The sequence below is a fragment of the Pseudophryne corroboree genome, chromosome 4, assembly GCF_028390025.1.
Source record: "Pseudophryne corroboree isolate aPseCor3 chromosome 4, aPseCor3.hap2, whole genome shotgun sequence".
NCBI classification, from domain to species: Eukaryota; Metazoa; Chordata; class Amphibia; order Anura; family Myobatrachidae; genus Pseudophryne; species Pseudophryne corroboree.
Genome location: NC_086447.1, coordinates 815,672,025 through 815,693,459, shown reverse-complemented (window position 1 = coordinate 815,693,459; position 21,435 = coordinate 815,672,025). Strand labels below are relative to the sequence as shown.

General features: G+C 44.1%; 1 long non-coding RNA gene across 1 annotated transcript in view; it reads left to right on the top strand.

The window, feature by feature from the left end:
- Positions 1 to 17,351: 17,351 nt before the first annotated feature.
- The window catches only part of LOC134910437 (uncharacterized), a 279,069-nt gene continuing 274,985 nt past the window's right edge, over positions 17,352 to 21,435 (top strand). The window contains exon 1 of the long non-coding RNA XR_010176195.1: positions 17,352 to 17,427. This is a non-coding gene — a long non-coding RNA (uncharacterized LOC134910437). The remainder of the gene's footprint in view (positions 17,428 to 21,435) is intronic.

Here is a 21,435-nt window from a genome sequence, read left to right as displayed (position 1 = left end):
GCCTGCTACATAACAATTTTAGATAGACGGAATGGCACAGCCGCTTCCTCGTGACTCTGCAATTCCATACAATCATGAATTATCCCACTGGCTGCAGGGACTGACATCACAGCTGCATACCTCCCAACTTCTTTGAGCCTGGAGGTGGAACATTTCCACGTGCCAGGGGCGCGAGTCCGAAATTATGGTCCATGGCTTCCGGTTAGAGAGTGTGGCCTCACAGCCAGAGGGTGTGGCCTCACAGCAAGCACCGTGCTCGAAGCCATGCCCCCATTTCAGCACTATGGGAGCATGGCCAGTGTTCTGTGATCTGCTGGCATGCCCCCTGTCCCTCTCTGATGACGAATAGATGCAGTGCGCATGCACACAGCATCTATTCATAGCTGCTTTGCTCAGAGCTGAGAGTGACAGGGGAAATCTCCCAACTGCACCCCCCACCGCGGAACACTGCAGCCCATGGGAGGGACAGACCGTGAAAAACGGGAATGTCACGCCAAAATTGGGACAGTTGGGAGGTATGCAGCTGGGGTGGCAAATTCAAATGCCCTCCCTGTTGTGACGTCTGCACAGACATATTGGGGGTCATTCCGACCCGATCGCTCGCTGCAGTTTGTCGCAGCGCAGCGATCGGGTCGGAACTGTGCATGCGCCGGTGCCGCAGTGTATCAGCGCATGGCAGCTTTCGTCACCTAGCGATCGCCTCTGAGACAGATGCAGTCGCTGGGCGTGAGGGGGCTGAACGGCGGCGTTAAGCCGCCGTTTAGGGGGAGCGGTCTGGCTAACGCAGGTGTGGCCGGACCGTTGAAGGGGTGGCCGCGGCGGCTGCGTGATGTGTCACGCAGCCGCTGCGGCCAGCGGGAGCGATGAGCAACTCCCGGCCTGCCGCAAGAGCTGCGCTGGCCGGGAGTTACTCCTCAAATACACAGGCATCGCCTCTGTGCGATGCTTTTGTATTTGTGCGGCGGGCCGGCACTGACATGCGGGGCGGACTAGCCCTGTGCTGAGCGTCCCCCCACATGTCTGAGTTAACGATCGTAGCTGTGCTTAATTTAGCACAGCTACGATCAACTCGGAATGACCCCCATTGAGCGGCTGCTTACCTAATCCCAGAGTGGACCCAGCCTTACATAGCTGCTTCTGCCATTGTGTTTATATAATTCCATGTTAGTGAAGTTAATGCCAAACTATGATTTTGCTTATTGCAGTTTTGCACAGCTCTTATTTATTTATTTCTTTTGACAATAAATTGAAGTTTATCGCGGTTAATCTGTCTTTGACAAAATTATTTATAATGAGTGTTTAAGTCTCTACAATTATTTTTAAGTTTCATTTTTCTTGCTCTGTATGTACTTTAAATACATTTTTGGATTACCTTGTTATCATTTGCAATCCATTTCTCAGCTTCAATCTTTGATGACTTGATCTCCATGTAATACATTTTCCTATATTCCTTGTGTTTCCACAATTAATTTTCAGTCCCTTCTCATTTTACCAATTCAAATACTTTTTAAATAATCTGCAGTACTAAATATACCAGGTAAAGGGAATCCTTCTACTCTCCCACAAGGGTGGTCATTCCGAGTTGTTCGCTAGCTGCTTTCGGTCGCAGCGCGGCGATTAGGTAAAAAAGCGTCATTTCTGCGCATGCGTATGGTGCGCAGTGCGCACGCGTGACGTACTTTCACACAAGACTATGCAGTTTCACACAAGGTCTAGCGACGCTTTTCAGTCGCACTGCTAGCCGCAGAGTGATTGACAGGAAGTGGGTGTTTCTGGGTGGTAACTGACCGTTTTCGGGGAGTGAGTGAAAAAACGCAGGCGTGCCTGGGGAAACGGGGGAGTGGCTGGCCGAACGCAGGGCGTGTTTGTGACGTCAAAACAGGAAATAAATAGTCTGCAGTGATCGCAAGGTAGGAGTAGGTCTGCAGCTACTCAGAAATTGCTTGGTAAAATTTAGACACCGTTCTGCGATCCTTTCGGTCGTACTTCTGCTAAGCTAAGATACACTCCCAGAGGGCGGCGGCCTAGCGTTTGCACTGCTGCTAAAAGCAGCTAGCGAGCGATCAACTCGGAATGAGGGCCAATGTTTGTCTCAATTTCATGCAACACTCTTTCAAATACCTTGGAATGGGTGTGGATCATTAGATTTAGGTCGACCACTATAGGTCGACAGTCACTAGGTCGACAAGGTCTGAAGGTCGACAGGGTTTCTAGGTCGAAATGTGCTAGGTCGACAGGTCAAAAGGTCGACGTGAGTTTTTCATGTTTTTTTGGTGTCGTTTTTCCCATACAGTGACCGGGAAGCCCAATTATTGCACCGTGTCCCCTTGCATGGCTTGCTTCGCTCGCCATGCTTCGGGCAAGGTGCCTCGCTTCGCTCGGTACAGATTACCATTCCAATCGTAGTCCACATGGATCGTTAAGTATGAAAAAGTTCAAAAAAAGAAAAAAGCGTGAAAAACTCATGTCGTCCTTTTGACCTGTCGACCTAGCACATGTCGACATAGAAATCCTGTCGACCTTCAGACCCTGTCGACCTAACGACTATCGACCTATAGTGGTCGACCTAAATATTGTCGACCTAGACAGTGTCGATCTTCAGACCGGATTCCCTTGGAATATATGTTCATAATCACATATCTGATCTTTATAAGCTAAACTTCCTCCTATTCGTAGCCGAAATAACAACATTACCAAATACTTGCCATTTTTTATCCTTATCACTGATGGGTAGAGTAGCATTACTAAAGTCAGTTATCTTTCCAAAACTGGCATATCTCATCCAGATGCTGCCAATAAAAATTTCCCGCTCAGATTCTCAGATTGTCACACGTCTATTTTCTCGTTTCATTTGGCAGGGGAAGAAACCCCATATTGCTAGGGCTAATTTGTTTTTGAGTAAAAAGAAGGAGGATTGGGAGTACCGAATATCCTAGCATTTACAGATGCAATGTTTTTTAGGTATATCACAGATTGGCTCTCTGCACTGGCGTATTTATAACGGGTGCAGTGTGTGCGTGCACATGAGCCCCTGGGGGTCCACACCGCACACCCTGCACCCATTAATAGAAATACTTACCCTCCGGAGTCCCGCAGCGCAGCAGCAGCGCTGCCAAAAACACTGGGAAAATGGGGCGGCGCCATTTTCCAAGTGTTTCGCGCAAGCGCAGTAGGTAACTCGCTGGGAAAATGGCCACGTGCCATTTTCCCGGAGATTTGCGCATGCGCTGTAGACTCTGGGACAGCGCTAGGGTCCCCTAGGGACCCTAGTGCCCACAGTCTACACAGTGCTGCCGGCTAGAGAGGAGGGGGCCCAGCCGGAGCCTGCACACAGGCCTCCTCCTCTCTAGAAACGCCCCTGGCTCACTGGCTCTAATCCATACACAATTCATGATCTAGAGGAAGCCCTGCTGTATCCTTATTCTTTATCTCTTCTACTACGTGTTCCACATTCTGGATTACCTCATATTGCTCTCAGTAATGTTTTGTTTAAGGATACATATTTTGCTTGGCTATAGATAAACTCCAAACTAGGTAGATGTCACAATGGTGGTCATTCCGAGTTGATCGCTAGCTGCATTTGTTCGCAGCGCAGCGATCAGGTTTAAAAATGTCAGTTCTGCGCATGCGTATGCGGCGCAATGTGCACGCGCGACGTACGGGCACAGCGAACGATGCAGTTTTGCACAGGGTCTAGCTATGCATTTCAGTCGCACTGGTTGCCGCAGAGTGATTGACATGAAGTGGGCGTTTCTGGGTGGCAACTGACCGTTTTCAGGGAGTGTTCGGAAAAACGCAGGCGTTCCATGGAAAATGCAGGCGTGGCTGGGCGGGTGTGTGACGTCAAATCCGGAACTGAATAGTCTGAAGAGATCACAAGCGCTGGGTAGGTTCTGAGCTACTCTGAAACTACACAAAAATTTTTTGCAGGCGCTCTGCGATAAAAATGTTCGCACTTCTGCTAAGCTAAAATACACTCCCAGTGGGCGGCGGCATAGTGTTTGCACGCTGCTAAAAACTGCTAGCGAGCGATCAACTCGGAATGACACCCCCCCCATGTATCCAAATACTCTGCATTTTGGGGTAACCCATCTTTTCCACCAGGGTTAGATGGGTGTGGTTCATCAAATCGACAGTGTCTAGGTTGACAATGTTTAGGTCGACCACTATAGGTCGACAGTCACTAGGTCGACATGGATGGAAGGTCGACAGGGTTTCTAGGTTGACACGTGCTAGGTCGACAGGTCTAAAGGTCGAAATGAGGATTTATTTATTTTTGTCGTTTTCTTCGTAGAGTGACCGGGATCCCAAATTAGTGCACCGCGTCCCCTCGCATGGCTCGCTTCGCTCGCCATGCTTCGGGCATGGTGCCTTCGCTCCGCTACCGATTCGCTCGGCACACTTTACCGTTCCAATCGTAGTCCACGTGGATCGTTAAGTATGAAAAAATTCAAAAAAAGAAATTTTTTTTTGAAAAACTCATGTCGACCTTTAGACCTGTCGACCTAGCACATGTCGACCTAGAAACCCTGTCGACCTTCCATCCATGTCGACCTAGTGACTGTCGACCTATAGTGGTCGACCTAAACATTGTCGACCTAGACACTGTCGATCTTCAGACTGGATCCCGGTTAGATAATGCTTTATTTCTTAAATGGAGGTTGAAAGGGATCAGTGCTATTAAAGATGTGTTTGATCCTGGCGGAAATTTATATTCTTTTTAGTCACTACGTTCAAAGTTCAATATTTCACCAAAAAGAATTTTACATGTATTTACAGTCCTGATACTTTATTCAAACCACTTCTTTGCCCATGCTTGCCCCAGACACTCCTGATAAATTGCAATCCTTACTTCAGTTGTGTGGTACTCAACCTTATAAAATTAGATCTTTATGCACAGATTTGTTGCCTTCTGCTCCTAAGAAATTATGGTCTACATGTGTACGGAAATGGACAGAAGACATACCTCAGATTACATCATCTACTATTCTTCTCAAAAATACAGAAAAAACATAAAAAATATTACATTCAACTTTGTTACAAGAAGTACATGTACGAACCCACCATAAGGCATAAATTTCTCAGAGCCAGATAAAACACACTATCCCAGTAATTGTTTAAAATGTAAAGGTTTACAAGCATCATTTTATCATTATATGTGTGAATGTAGGAATGTTAGGAAGTTCTGGGATAAAGTACTGGTTTCTTAATAAGACATATAAGTTTTCTCTGGTAAAAGATCCTTTGGTGATGCTTTGCGCCAGGGGCAGATTGGGATAAAAACACAGCCTGGGAAATTTATAGAAGCAGCCCTAATAGGAGTGGGGTCAGTTGAGGGGGTGGAGTCTGTCAAGTGGGAGGGATTACTGCCCAGAAGGCCTGATCATCCGCAGGTATGGAAAGTGCGCAACATTTTAGGGGCGTGGCTTCATGGGGAAGGGGCCACATAATAGTGCCAATTCACATTACACCACACAGTAGTGCCGCTTATACACATTGCACCAGGTAGAACCTCCTTTACACACTGCGCCAGGTAGAGCATGTTACACATATTGCGGCAGATAGAGCACGTTCTACACTTTGCGCCTTCTATTACTTTAAATTCTAGGACACTAAAACCAAGCAAGCCTCCTCTAACCCGCAGAAATACTAACAATATACATTTTCAACAACTTTCCACTTCTCTGCAAAAACTGCTCTCACCAATCTCTACATTTACTACACCTGACACTGCCATATCACACCTGCACCAGACCTTAAAGAGTGCCCTTGATGAAGTGGCTCCAGCTACCCATCACACTCCACGTAGGCTTAGATGCCAACCATGGCACTCGAAATCAACAAGACACCTACAAAAACTGTCACGTAAAGTAGAACGTCAGTGGCGGAAATCTCAGAATCCAAGTGACTTTCTCACATATAAGACTACCTACCACTCCTATCGTCAGGCCCTGGACACTGCCAAACAAACATATTTCCAATCTCTCATCTCTTATCATGCCAACAACCCCAAGCGACTTTTTAATACATTTAAATCACTTCTTTACCCTCCCTCACCTCCCCCACTAGCTACTATCCGTGCACAAGAACTTGCTTCCTACTTCAAGGATAAGATTGATAAAATCCGAGATGAAATGGTATGCTCTAACTCAGCCAGTGACCTGCTCAATTCCCTACCTGAACCCTCTGGCACTTTCTCTTCATTTGATCCCACAAGTGAAGATGAAGTATCAACACTCTTTTCATCCTCCTACTCCACTACCACTCCTCTTGATCCTATACCCTCACAGGTCAGTAAAACTTTGTCTCCTGTGCTTATCCCAACCTTAACTAAAATCTGTAATCTCTCTCTCTCTACTGGTATCTTTCCCTCTCTGTTTAAACATGCAGTCATTACTCCCATTCTAAAAAAACACAACTCTGACCCAAACACACTCTCTAACTACCGTCCCATTTCTCAGCTACCCAGTCCCTCCAAGCTACTTGAGAGGCTTGCCTACACTCGCCTTACACACTTTCTTAACTCGCACAACTTATTGGATCCACTTCAGTCAGGCTTTCGTGCCCAACACTCCACGGAGATGGCACTGACCAAAGTAGTGAATGATCTGGTCACTGCTAGATCAAAAGGCCATTACACACTACTTATTCTTCTAGATCTCTCTGCTGCTTTTGACACTGTTGACCACTCTCTTCTCATACAAACACTACAATTCCTAGGTCTTCAGGACACAGCCCTTTCTTGGTTCTCATCCTACCTATCTAATCGCTCTTTCAGTGTTCACTTCTCTGATTCTACCTCCTCTTCTCTACCTCTATCAGTTGGAGTACCGCAAGGCTCAGTCTTAGGTCCTCTGCTTTTCTCAATCTATACCTCCTCTCTTGGTAAACTAATCAGCTCCTTTGGATTTCAGTATCATTTGTATGCTGATGATACTCAAATCTACCTATCCTCCCCAGATTTGTCACCACCAGTATTGGCTCGTGTCACTGGATGCCTGTCTGCCATTTCATCTTGGATGTCATCTCGCCACCTCAAACTCAACATTTCCAAAACCGAATTAATTATTTTCCCACCAGCTAAGAGTAGTTACCAACCTGATATCTCTATAACTGTTGACAATGCAACTATCCACCCCACCCCACAAGCTCGTTGCCTAGGTGTCACCCTTGACTCTGAACTGTCCTTTGTTCCACACATTCAATCTGTCTATAAATCATGTTACATGCACCTTAAAAACATATCCAAAATACGCCCTTATCTTACACAAGACACTGCAAAAACTCTAATCCATGCACTCATCATCTCCCGCATTGATTATTGTAATAGTCTCCTTACTGGTCTTCCCAAACATAGGCTATCACCACTTCAATCCATTTTAAATGCAGCTGCGAGGCTAATCTTCCTCGCCAGACGTTCTTCATCTGCTGATCCGCTCTGTCAGTCCCTCCATTGGTTACCGGTATTCTACCGTGTCAAATATAAAATACTTTTACTTACATACAAGGCTATTAACCAAACTGCACCATCATACATCTCCTCACTCATCTCAAAATATCTCCCTACCAGACCTCTCCGCTCTGCACAAGATCTGCGTCTCTCATCCACATGTATTACCTGTTCCCACTCAAAATTACAGGACTTTACCCGGGCTTCACCCACTCTGTGGAATGCCCTCCCACGCACAATAAGACTCTCCACTAGTCTCCAAACCTTTAACCGTTCCCTGAAAACTCACCTCTTCAGACAAGCCTACCAAATTTCAGACCCACACACATAACCTTCACAGCTTCCCTATCAAGTTACATCCCCTCTGTATAGTCCACATAAACTCACATTTTGTCTTCCAACATTGCTGGGTGATCATATCATATACAACCCATTAAGAACCTAGCAACCTGGGGAACCATTATGTGACAGGTAGCATCTATCCTTGTGTATCAATGCCTATTTCCCTATAGATTGTAAGCTTGCGAGCAGGGCCTTCCTACCTCTGTCTGTCTGTCTGTCTTTGCCCAGTTTTGTTCTATAATTGTTGTTCTAATTGTAAAGCGCAACGGAATATGCTGCGCTATATAAGAAACTGCTAATAAATAATAATAATAAATAAGGTAGAGTATGGTATACACTTTGCGCCAGGCAGACCACATTATACACATTGTACCAGGTAAAGCACATTATACACTTTGCGCCAGGCAGAGCACATTATACACATTGCACCAGGTAAAGCACATAATACACATTGCACCAGGTAAAGAACATTATACACATTGCAACAGGTAAAGCACATTATACATATTGCACCAGGTAAAGAACATTGGGGGTAATTCCAAGTTGATCGCAGCAGGATTTTTGATAGCAATTGCGCAAAACCATGTGCACTGCAGGGGAGGCAGATATAACATGTGCAGAAAGAGTTAGATTTGGGTGGGTTATTTTATTTCTGTGCAGGGTAAATACTGGCTGCTTTATTTTTACACTGCAATTTAGATTGCAGATTGAACTCACCACACCCAAATCTAACTCTCTCTGCACATGTTATATCTGCCTCCCCTGCAGTACACATGGTTTTGCCCAATTGCTAACAAAAATCCTGCTGCGATCAACTTGGAATTACCCCCATTATACACATTGCAACAGGTAAAGCACATTATACATATTGCACCAGGCAGAGCATGTTATACACATTGCACCAGGTAAAGCACATTATACACATTGCACCAGGTAGAGCACGTTATGCACTATGCGCCAGGTAGAGCACATACTGGGGCGGATTGGCCCACAGGGATACAGGGAGAAACCACCAGTGGGCCCCACTGCCTGGAGGCCCACATCCTCCTCTAGGGATCAGCTTCCAGACTGAGCACTTGAATTATACAGTATACATAGGTTACCATATACTGCACAGGACTATGTATTTACATATATTTATCAAGGGGCCCAGACCATACACTAATAGTTTGACAAGCCTCTAAACATGGGCCCCTACCACTGCATTTCCCCGGTGGGCCCTTCATGCCCCAGTCCGACACTGAGCACACAATACACATTGCACCAGGTAGAGCACATTAAACACATTGCACCAGGTAGAGCACATTATACACACTGTACCACTGCATTTATGTTCAATACTCTTTAACAGTAATAACACAACTTGACTGCGTGTTACTGTTTTCAAAAGATTAATATATATTGCGCAGATGCAGATGATAAGGATATACACTATATAATTTACGTGTTGAATTATTGTATGTTTTGATTTTTGCATTTTATGAGTTTTGTTTATGTATTGGTCTGCCCCTCCCTAGTCATGTGACAGGCCTCGTGTTTTGAGCCCAAGTGTTGAGCCATTGCCCACGACCTGAGGCCGATTTCCGGCCGGGCGGATGTTGACAGCCGCAATTGCGCGTCGTTGTTTCCGGTATGGCGGAACCGGCGTCAGTGCCGTTGGGAACTGTGTCTTGACACTGGGGTTCCACTACGGCTTGCCACTTGTGCTGGGAGGTGCTTTCCATCACTTGTGGACTAGGTTGAGCAGGTGCATGTAATTTACACCAATTTCACTGCTTTATAAGGCCCTACTTTTGAGAATTGTATTGTAGCTGACCCCATGATGAAGGCGTGACAACCAAAACGGGCCGTTGGGATGGCTGTTTGTCTATCTATGGACTTTTTCCACTTAACGCTGGTGAGTATAAAACGTGTTTTCTAAAGGCTCGATAATGCTGCTATTATATTAAACCCTTTTCACTTTTGCTGTATGGTGGTGTGCTGGTCTCCTTGTGTCTGACCGTTCTGGTAAACACATGGAATGGAGTGTATCTTAATGAATTGACACAGCACCCCTGGAACTTTCTTAAGTGTGTGCAATCCATCTCTGGACTTCTATATATATATATATATATATATATATATATAAATAAAACACAGTAGTATCTTTATCTCGCGCCAACCTAGAAGCGGCACCACAGGAGAGATCTTTGTTGGGAGACCTCGAAAGCATACAAGAATAAACACAAATTCCCAAGTACGCTAAAGTGGAATGTAATTACACAGTTCTTCCAGCGTTATTTTCGTCAGAATGTAGACTGGAGGGTATTTAAATCTGGGGACCTGTAACAGACACCCCTCACCAAATAGTCACCCAAACAAAAGGCCAACAGGCCAATTAGTAAAAAGTTATTTTAATAACGTATACACAGTTCAAAGTATAAAATTGTGTCAATAAAATGCAACTAAAAGAGTACACAGCCAACACGTTTGTAAGGTGGAATCTAGATATCCCCTCACCTTTTGCAAGGTGCGAGCTCGACAAGGAGTATCTTTACAGACTAGGTTGTGATTCTCTGACTGACAAACCCAAAGGCGTTTCGTCTTATCGACTTCATCAGGGATAACTTGTTTGGGGGAAAAATAAAAATAGTGGACTATTTGAGAAAAACTGCTACTTTAAATTGGGAAAATTATATGTATGTGGTATGTAAACAATACCTACCGAATATAGGAAAAGGCTAATTTGCTCATGATGAATTAATATAAAGGATCATAACCTCTAATGTACGATTATTCAGAATCTCCTATATCTGGACTTAGTGGATGAAGCTCTTATATCAGGGCTCCTGATTAGAGCTTAAGAGGTATTCCTTCTTAAATGTGTAATCGGTTGGATAATGGTGTTTTGTATAAACTACCTTAAAACTAATTGGGCGTAAATCCTTACAGGGTTGCCTAGGAATACTATTGGCTATAATCTCTTAGGAGTGCTGACAACCATATGTCGGCATTTTTGCAAACTACCTAAAGTGTGGTGTCCAATTTTAAATTCAAGACTATTTCTGATTCGGATGTTGACTAACGTACAACGAAATTCAAGAATTATATAGCTGGTTTAACAATCTCAAAAGTAAAAGTGGTGTGGCTTCCTCAATAGGTCTCAGTAGCTTATACAAAACACCATTATCCAACCGATTACACATTTAAGAAGGAATACCTCTTAAGCTCTAATCAGGAGCCCTGATATAAGAGCTTCATCCACTAAGTCCAGATATAGGAGATTCTGAATAATCGTACATTAGAGGTTATGATCCTTTATATTAATTCATCATGAGCAAATTAGCCTTTTCCTATATTCGGTAGGTATTGTTTACATACCACATACATATAATTTTCCCAATTTAAAGTAGCAGTTTTTCTCAAATAGTCCACTATTTTTATTTTTTCCCCAAACAAGTTACCCCTGATGAAGTCGATAAGACGAAACGCCTTTGGGTTTGTCAGTCAGAGAATCACAACCTAGTCTGTAAAGATACTCCCTGTCGAGCTCGCACCTTGCAAAAGGTGAGGGGATATCTAGATTCCACCTTACAAACGTGTTGGCTGTGTACTCTTTTAGTTGCATTTTATTGACACAATTTTATACTTTGAACTGTGTAAACGTTATTAAAATAACTTTTTACTAATTGGCCTGTTGGCCTCTTGTTTGGGTGACTATTTGGTGAGGGGTGTCTGTTACAGGTCCCCAGATTTAAATACCCTCCAGTCTACATTCCGACGAAAATAACGCTGGAAGAACTGTGTAATTACATTCCACTTTAGCGCACTTGGGAATTTGTGTTTATTTATATATATATATATATATATATATATAGAGTTCTCCAAAGTCGGTATAACACGGCACTCACAGGGTTTGTAATAGGCAAAAACTGCTGGTTTATTAGTAGTGACGTTTCGGAGCTGTTAGCTCCTTCTTCCAGACCACACCAAGTAAAAAAGAACATACAAACACTTACCCCTTAAAGTACCCTCCTGCATCAGCGCCGCACGCCGCGCCCGGCCGCACCTGAGGTTCGGATCCCATCCCGATGACATACTTCCGGTCTGGTACTTCCGGTCGTTGTCATAGAGACCACCCGGCTTGCGTTCCATCCCGGAAGTCGCCATGGAAACCCGATCTCCAGCGCCCGTCAGCACGCACTAGCAGCAGCTGAAATACATTTAAAACCAACATTAATCCAGTGATATAAATATTAAAACACAAACATCATCCAAGAGAGAACATGAATCCTGTATATACAGATGTTGCTATAAAGAACAAATATTATTCAGCATGAGTTAAATATGCTCCAGGGCAAATAATAATACCTAATGCACCCCTATTTATGGTTTAAATCTACCAAAAGTGACTATAGCATTCCATATATAGTGAATACCCTATATGGACTGTATGGGATAACACATATCACATTATACTGTTCCAATTAATTTTTTCATTGAGGCCAAGCGGAGCCATGGTGTTCAACCTGAACATCCACCTGGCTTCACACAGTAACAGTGCATTACTGCGATCACCCCCTCGTAGGGATTCTGGAACATGATCGATCATGAAGTAGCGTAACTCTGATAACAAATGACCATTATTCTTAAAGTGCCTAGCTACCGGTTGATCAATTGATTTACCTGATAAATGATAAATCGATGCTGGAGCGATGAAGAGCCATACGCTCCCTAAAACTACGGGTGGCCTGTCCCACGTAGTATAATCCGCATGGGCAGACAACAACATATACCACGTACGTGCTTTTACACGTCATTACATGACGAATCTCAAAAGTTTTCTCCGTATGAGGGTGTTTAAAACTTTTACAAGGTGACATATATTGGCAAGTAACACAGTTAAAGCAGCTATAGCAACCGGGTTTCTTAAAGTGTACATTAGGGTGTCTGGGGATACCTCTGCCCGAAATATCGGTTTTTACCAACCTGTCTTTAAGATTACGACCGCGTTTAAACGCGGCCATCGGTCTAACATCTTTAAAACATGGCAGATCACTATCAGATTTTACAATCGGCCATAGTGCTTTTGTGGCCTGATCAATGATGGGGCTTGCCACCGTAAAGGTACTCACCCATGGAATTACCTTCTCATCCTTCCTTTTATTTGATTTAAGTAATTCAGACCTCGACATCCCTAACACCTGTTGCTTTTGTAGTTGCAGCAGGTTGTGGTCATAGCCACGGGCTCTGAACTTGTCAATCAGTATGTCAAGATCGTCAGAGATTTTTGATGTGTCACTAGTAATTCTCGCCACCCTCATCATCTGTGACAGTGGTAGTCCTCGTTTCAGGGACCCCGGGTGGTGACTCCCCGCCAGGAGGAACGTGTTGCGATCCACGTCCTTTAAATGGACGCCGGTCTCAACACGACCCCCACTGACCCGGACCACCACATCTAAAAACTGAATCTCCTCAACACTATGAGAGTACGTAAATTTAATAGTTGTGTCCATCCTATTGACTTCCTGCATCAATTGTTCAAACGCATCAATACCCCCGGTCCATAGAATGAAAATATCATCTATGTACCGGGTGTATCTGAGTATATTGCAACTGACTTCCGGCCTATTCAGAAACATCATATCCTCCATGTCAAACATGTAAACATTCGCGTACGCCGGAGCCACTGCCGACCCCATTGCGCAACCGCGCAACTGTACATAATACCTGCTGTCATATAAAAAATAATTATTTTTTAGTGTTAGCTCAAGTAGTTTCAGGAACAAGCAATGATTGAATACAGACTCCTCAAGAAACTGATGTAAAAACCGCCTCATCGACGCCAGCCCCCCAGTATGAAGGATTGACGTGTACAGGCTAGATACATCGAGACAACATAATAACGTCCCCACTGGTACTGCATCAATCTCCATCAATAATTTGATGAAGCTAGTCGTGTCTTTGAGAAAAGATTCCTTTAGTAATAGCAGTGGCTGTAGAATAAAGTCCAACAGTTGAGCAACCGTTTGCAGTAGGGATTCACGAGCAGAAATAATCAGCCGACCTGGGGGGTTTGCCATGTTCTTGTGCAACTTCGGCAATGTATACAGAACTGGGACCCTAGGGAATTCTTTATAAAGACTTTTCTGCAGAGCTGGGGAAATAACACCTTCTCGGACCGCCCCATCCAGAATCACACGCAATTCCGTCTGGAATCTCTTGGTCGGATCAAAGGACAGTTTTTTGTATACATCTGTCTCCCCTAGTTGCCTTTCAATCTCACGCCGATACTCCTGGATTCCCTGAATTACAATGGCCCCGCCTTTATCGGCGGGCCGAATAATGATGTCTTCATAACTAGCAAGAGATCTTGTAGCGCTGCGGTTTCTGCTCTAGATAAATTTTTCTGCACTTTACCCGGAGCTGATCTGAACCTATTGACGGAGTCATCCAATAGGCGGTTGAACGTCTTGAGCGAGGGGTTAATTGATGGGGGGTCATAAGTAGACCTGGTGACTGTTTTCATAAATCTTTCAACAGGGGTTCCCTCAGGTCGCACAGGTTTATTTTGGAAATGTTCCTTCAAGCGTAGGTTACGTGCAAACCTATGGTGTTCTCTTGTCCACTCAAACTCATCGTGCATATTCGTGGGGACAAAAGAGAGGCCCCGTTGTAATACCCCAATTTCCACCTCCGTCAATGCTCTTTCTGACAGGTTAATTATAGCAGTTTCTTCGCTGCTTTTCTTGTGGTTGCCCCTTTTGTTTTGTCCACCCCTGCGGGTGGCCGCTCTTTTATGGGTTTTTCCGCCCCCGGGGGTTTCCCTAAAGGGACCCTCGCCGAGGTACTAGGTTCATCCGACTCCGATATGACAAAGTCACTGTCACTATGACTCAAAGAAGTATCCGTATGCTTGTGAGGACGTGGTGTCTCTTTCTGCCATGGCCTGCGTCTACGGCTCCTGTCACTGCCCCGCCGTGAGGTCTCACCACCAGAGAGCCATCTGTAGACCCTATTTTCCTCGTAGTCGTTATCCACCGTGTGTTTCTTATTGCGCTTAAATTTAAGCAAGTCACGTTTATATTGGTCACATTTCTGATCAAGTTTCGTTAACCAGCTTGAATTCACTGGATCTTCCAACACCACTTTAACATCTTGTTTTAATTTCTCAATTTTTGAGCGTTAGGTCCAGTTCACGTCTGGACTCTTCGATTAAGAGGACCATTAGGTCCAGGGCACATCTGTTCAGTATGCCGACCCATTTCCTGACAAAGTCAGGGTTGTAGCGGCCAATTGTAGGGGTATTTCTGGAACGGAAACCTCTTGGGATTTTTTTCTCTCGGTAATATTCCGAAAGGGAAGAGGCATGCAGTAGATAATCAGTCTCACGTCGTCTTAACTTGAATAACTGAAAGTAAATGTCCTCCATACTTTGTGCATCATCCTTCTCATTAATAGGTTCATGCAATAGGATTCCCTCAATTTGCTCCGGAGTGAAGCCAAAAACCTCCCCTGGTGGAACAGTGAAATTAAGACAGCCCGCCACCTCCTGGGAGGCCAATGCCCCCTGTGGTACCTCCATTTTCACAAAGCGAGATACACAAAGAAAATTCTTGCCTTTCAGCACTGTACTAACAAGCACAGAAGATTACTTGCGGGGTGTCCAGGGTATAGTTAAAAGGGTAATTCCATCAACACATTATATAATCAGGTGCCATACCACATACTGCCCAATGCAGTGTATACAGTCCTCCAATTCAGTCGGCACTCAATAGCAATACAGCGTCCCCCGGTGCCAGAGTCCTTATTGTATAGTTCTCCAAAGTCGGTATAACACGGCACTCACAGGGTTTGTAATAGGCAAAAACTGCTGGTTTATTAGTAGTGACGTTTCGGAGCTGTTAGCTCCTTCTTCCAGACCACACCAAGTAAAAAAGAACATACAAACACTTACCCCTTAAAGTACCCTCCTGCATCAGCGCCGCACGCCGCGCCCGGCCGCACCTGAGGTTCGGATCCCATCCCGATGACATACTTCCGGTCTGGTACTTCCGGTCGTTGTCATAGAGACCACCCGGCTTGCGTTCCATCCCGGAAGTCGCCATGGAAACCCGATCTCCAGCGCCCGTCAGCTCGCACTAGCAGCAGCTGAAATACATTTAAAACCAACATTAATCCAGTGATATAAATATTAAAACACAAACATCATCCAAGAGAGAACATGAATCCTGTATATACAGATGTTGCTATAAAGAACAAATATTATTCAGCATGAGTTAAATATGCTCCAGGGCAAATAATAATACCTAATGCACCCCTATTTATGGTTTAAATCTACCAAAAGTGACTATAGCATTCCATATATAGTGAATACCCTATATGGACTGTATGGGATAACACATATCCCATTATACTGTTCCAATTAATTTTTTCATTGAGGCCAAGCGGAGCCATGGTGTTCAATCTGAGCATCCACCTGGCCTCACACATTACTTAAATCAAATAAAAGGAAGGATGAGAAGGTAATTCCATGGGTGAGTACCTTTACGGTGGCAAGCCCCATCATTGATCGGGCCACAAAAGCACTATGGCCGATTGTAAAATCTGATAGTGATCTGCCATGTTTTAAAGATGTTAGACCGATGGCCGCGTTTAAACGCGGTCGTAATCTTAAAGACAGGTTGGTAAAAACCGATATTTCGGGCAGAGGTATCCCCAGACACCCTAATGTACACTTTAAGAAACCCGGTTGCTATAGCTGCTTTAACTGTGTTACTTGCCAATATATGTCACCTTGTAAAAGTTTTAAACACCCTCATACGGAGAAAACTTTTGAGATTCGTCATGTAATGACGTGTAAAAGCACGTACGTGGTATATGTTGTTGTCTGCCCATGCGGATTATACTACGTGGGACAGGCCACCCGTAGTTTTAGGGAGCGTATGGCTCTTCATCGCTCCAGCATCGATTTATCATTTATCAGGTAAATCAATTGATCAACCGGTAGCTAGGCACTTTAAGAATAATGGTCATTTGTTATCAGAGTTACGCTACTTCATGATCGATCATGTTCCAGAATCCCTACGAGGGGGTGATCGCAGTAATGCACTGTTACTGTGTGAAGCCAGGTGGATGTTCAGATTGAACACCATGGCTCCGCTTGGCCTCAATGAAAAAATTAATTGGAACAGTATAATGGGATATGTGTTATCCCATACAGTCCATATAGGGTATTCACTATATATGGAATGCTATAGTCACTTTTGGTAGATTTAAACCATAAATAGGGGTGCATTAGGTATTATTATTTGCCCTGGAGCATATTTAACTCATGCTGAATAATATTTGTTCTTTATAGCAACATCTGTATATACAGGATTCATGTTCTCTCTTGGATGATGTTTGTGTTTTAATATTTATATCACTGGATTAATGTTGGTTTTAAATGTATTTCAGCTGCTGCTAGTGCGCGCTGACGGGCGCTGGAGATCGGGTTTCCACATGGCGACTTCCGGGATGGAACGCAAGCCGGGTGGTCTCTATGACAACGACCGGAAGTACCAGACCGGAAGTATGTCATCGAGATGGGATCCGAACCTCAGGTGCGGCCCGGGCGCGGCGTGCGGCGCTGATGCAGGAGGGTACTTTAAGGGGTAAGTGTTTGTATGTTCTTTTTTACTTGGTGTGGTCTGGAAGAAGGAGCTAACAGCTCTGAAACGCCACTACTAATAAACCAGCAGTTTTTGCCTCTTACAAACCCTGTGAGTGCCATGTTATACCGACTTTGGAGAACTATACAATAAGGACTCTGGCACCGGGGGACGCTGTATTGCTATTGAGTGCCGACTGAATTGGAGGACTATATATATATATATATATATATATATATATATACCATATGTCCGGCACTCACAGTTTCAATAAGACCAACTTGTTCCGGTGCGCAACCTCATGCAGAGCATACAGACGACAAACCAAATGGAGGCACTCGGAAAGAAGAAGAGACGACACACCGCTGGATAGGTCGACGTTTCAGGGACGGATCCCTTTTATCAAGACACGACCAGCATATACAAAAGAACACATATTTATACACAAAAACAACTTACCAAACACCTGTTGTGGATCTGAGGCCGCCGCGTCCAGCCGAGTTGCGATGACGTCACCTGTGCGCCCAAGCGCCGGGAATCATCGTCAGTCGGGTAGGGGGTGCGGCCGGCCAGAGTCAGTGAGCGGTTGCCTAGCAACCACGCTAAACATGCATACCAGATCACGAATAGAGAATCCGGTATAAACAATACAAAAAAGTGAAACGAAACACAAAAATGAAGAACATAGCCGCTACTGCAACGCCCCTATAGTTGATACCATAAATATTGTAACTAACTAAGACGCTGCATCCATTTTATAGAATATCAATACAGCTATAGAAATATAAGCGACAGCGAATCTGAAAAAGTAACTCTCTTGAGCAACATAACTCATAAAAAGCAATTAAAGCTTAAAGATTCATTGAGGCCCTGGGGATGCACAGTTTGTAACTTATGTATCCACCAGGCCTCTTTTTGTAGCAGAATTTTGCCACGATCACCGCCCCTTCTGTTGGCGGGGACGTGGTCAATCATTTTGTACCTGATGGTAGCCAGACTATGATTGTGATTTTTAAAATGCCTGGCTACCGGTAAATCACTACCCCTATCTTCCAGCGCAGCGCGAATGCTTGATCTGTGTAAGGCAATGCGTTCTTTAAACTGCCTAATACTTTTACCAACATACAGCAAACCGCATGGGCACTTAATATAGTAAACTATAAATTTGCTGGTACAAGTCAAGGCATATTTGATAGAAAAGGATTTGCCTGACCTGGGATGAGAGAAAGTGTCTCCCACCTCCTTCTATAAAATGGATGCAGCGTCTTAGTTAGTTACAATATTTATGGTATCAACTATAGGGGCGTTGCAGTAGCGGCTATGTTCTTCATTTTTGTGTTTTGTTTCACTTTTTTGTATTGTTTATACCGGATTCTCTATTCGTGATCTGGTATGCATGTTTAGCGTGGTTGCTAGGCAACCGCTCACTGACTCTGGCCGGCCGCACCCCCTACCCGACTGACGATGATTCCCGGCGCTTGGGCGCACAGGTGACGTCATCGCAACTCGGCTGGACGCGGCGGCCTCAGATCCACAACAGGTGTTTGGTAAGTTGTTTTTGTGTATAAATATGTGTTCTTTTGTATATGCTGGTCGTGTCTTGATAAAAGGGATCCGTCCCTGAAACGTCGACCTATCCAGCGGTGTGTCGTCTCTTCTTCTTTCCGAGTGCCTCCATTTGGTTTGTCGTCTGTATGCTCTGCATGAGGTTGCGCACCGGAACAAGTTGGTCTTATTGAAACTGTGAGTGCCGGACATATGGTATATATATTGAAGTCTTCACATTTGTGATTGCTAGCCAAGGCACCTTAAAATTACGTTTATTTTGGACTTTACAGACACAGTGGAAGTGTATTGTGCACTTTGTATATAGTAGTATTTTCACGAGTGGTGATGTCTACACATGAAGAACTGCCGGGGTTTAATATCACAGTGCTCCCAGAAGGTGAAACTCTCACTCATACTGACACAGAAGTTGAATCTATTTTGTTTGAGAAAGACCTTCTCACTATAGCAGGTGATGAATCATTTGAGCAATTGATAGCTCAGCTCTGTAAACTCAAAAAAAGAGCAGTTGATTTTTTGTTACATGGGGTTACCCTGTCGGATTATTTTAGAGACAAACGTATACCCAGAGGGTTCAGGATCAGTAACATCCCGACGATAGGTCGGCATAATCCTGATTTTTGTAGAAAATGGGCGGCTGTCCTGAATCATTGCTCTTTTGATTTAATGCTATTAGTTATAGCGGAATCAAGAAGAGAATTGACTATTACTAAAGAGAAAATTGATGCGTTTGAAAAAATCAATTTACCAAAAATACATACTAGTGCACCACCGGATTGGCTTGAACAGCTGACAACACAGGTTGACAAGTATCAAGCAGACCTGATTACGTTCAAGAAATCCAAAAGGGTTACGGTGGATAGGGATTACGCTTCAAATCAGGTATACAATTGGGTGTTCCAGAAAGATACGGGGGCCTTCAGGAACCAAAGATTCCGACGCAAACCAAAGAAATTCCCCTTGGAAACCGAACAATCCAGTACCGGTGCGTCATCCAGTGACACTGAAAGAGCTTCCACATCTGGGACGAAGCAAACAGCTGCAGGAGTTAACACCCGCTCAAAAAACGAGCGGACAAAAGAGCCCGCACGCGCCGGGGGGGCCAAAACCGTAGGGAAGCAAGCAAAAAAGGCTCCAAAGAAAACATAGTCTTCAACTTATCATCGAGGCAATTTACGGATGATGAAATACGAGTTTTGAATAAAGGCCTGTCGTTTGTCCCGACACACACACCGGATATATTTACAAACAAAGTGGACTTATTTAAATTGAATAGACGCATGAAATTAAAAGAACACTTTGCAGATAAAACAACTACAGTCGACCCGACTCCAGTCTACAAAAAATCTACCTTTAATCCATTGTCCAATAATAAAAGTATTAAAACGTTCACCAACTGCCTTGAGAGCTTTATAGAAGACAAATCCTTCAACTCCTACAAAGGTCCACGCAACCTCACCATGCAGGAGCATACAGCACTCAAGAACCTGGGCAGCTACAAGGACATTACAATTCGCCCCGCCGACAAGGGGGGAGGAATTGTTATCCAGGACTTGTCAAATTACAAAGAGGAAATATATCGCCAGTTGAATGACCAAAGCGTATATGAAATATTACCAGATGACCCCACACTACAATACAAGTTGGAGTTGGATAATATTTTAAGTCAAGCAGCACAGGATAACATCATCACCACCCAAGTGAAAGACGCTTTGAGTGTACCGTTTCCAATTATTCCAGCCTTTTACACAATTCCTAAACTGCATAAAAACCCGGTTGATCCGCCAGGACGCCCCATTATCGCTGCTAAAGATTCATTATATTATAATCTTTCTAGATATTTGGATTTTTATTTGCAGCCATTGATTCAAGGACTTCCTTTGTGTCTTAAAGATACCACTTCCCTCATTCATACTCTACAGTCAATTTCTCCACTACCGACAGACCATCTGCTATGTACAATAGATGTCGTGAATTTATACACCAGTATTCCTCACGATAGAGGATTACAAGCCATTGATAGATTCCTGAGCAGTCGTCCAGATTACACCGGTCCGGACATTAAATTCTTTTTAAGGTTATTGGAATTGACCTTGGGAAGAAATTACTTCCTGTTCGACAAACAGATATTTCGACAGCGAACTGGGTGCGCCATGGGATCATGTGTAGCACCCAGTTTCGCTAATGTGTTTATGAGCGATGTGGAACAACTGCTGTTCTTTGACGATGAAGAATTCGCTTGTAAGATTAAATTATTCCGCAGGTACATAGACGACATCCTAGTGGTCTGGTCGGGTACTGAGGTGGAGTTCAGAGAGATGATGCAGAAGATTAATTTAAAGGATCCCGCTATTAAATTTACCTTTGAATGCAGTAAGGAATTTGTCCACTATCCTGATGTCGCCATCTCCCAGGGGGTGGATGGTTTGATCAACACAAGCATTT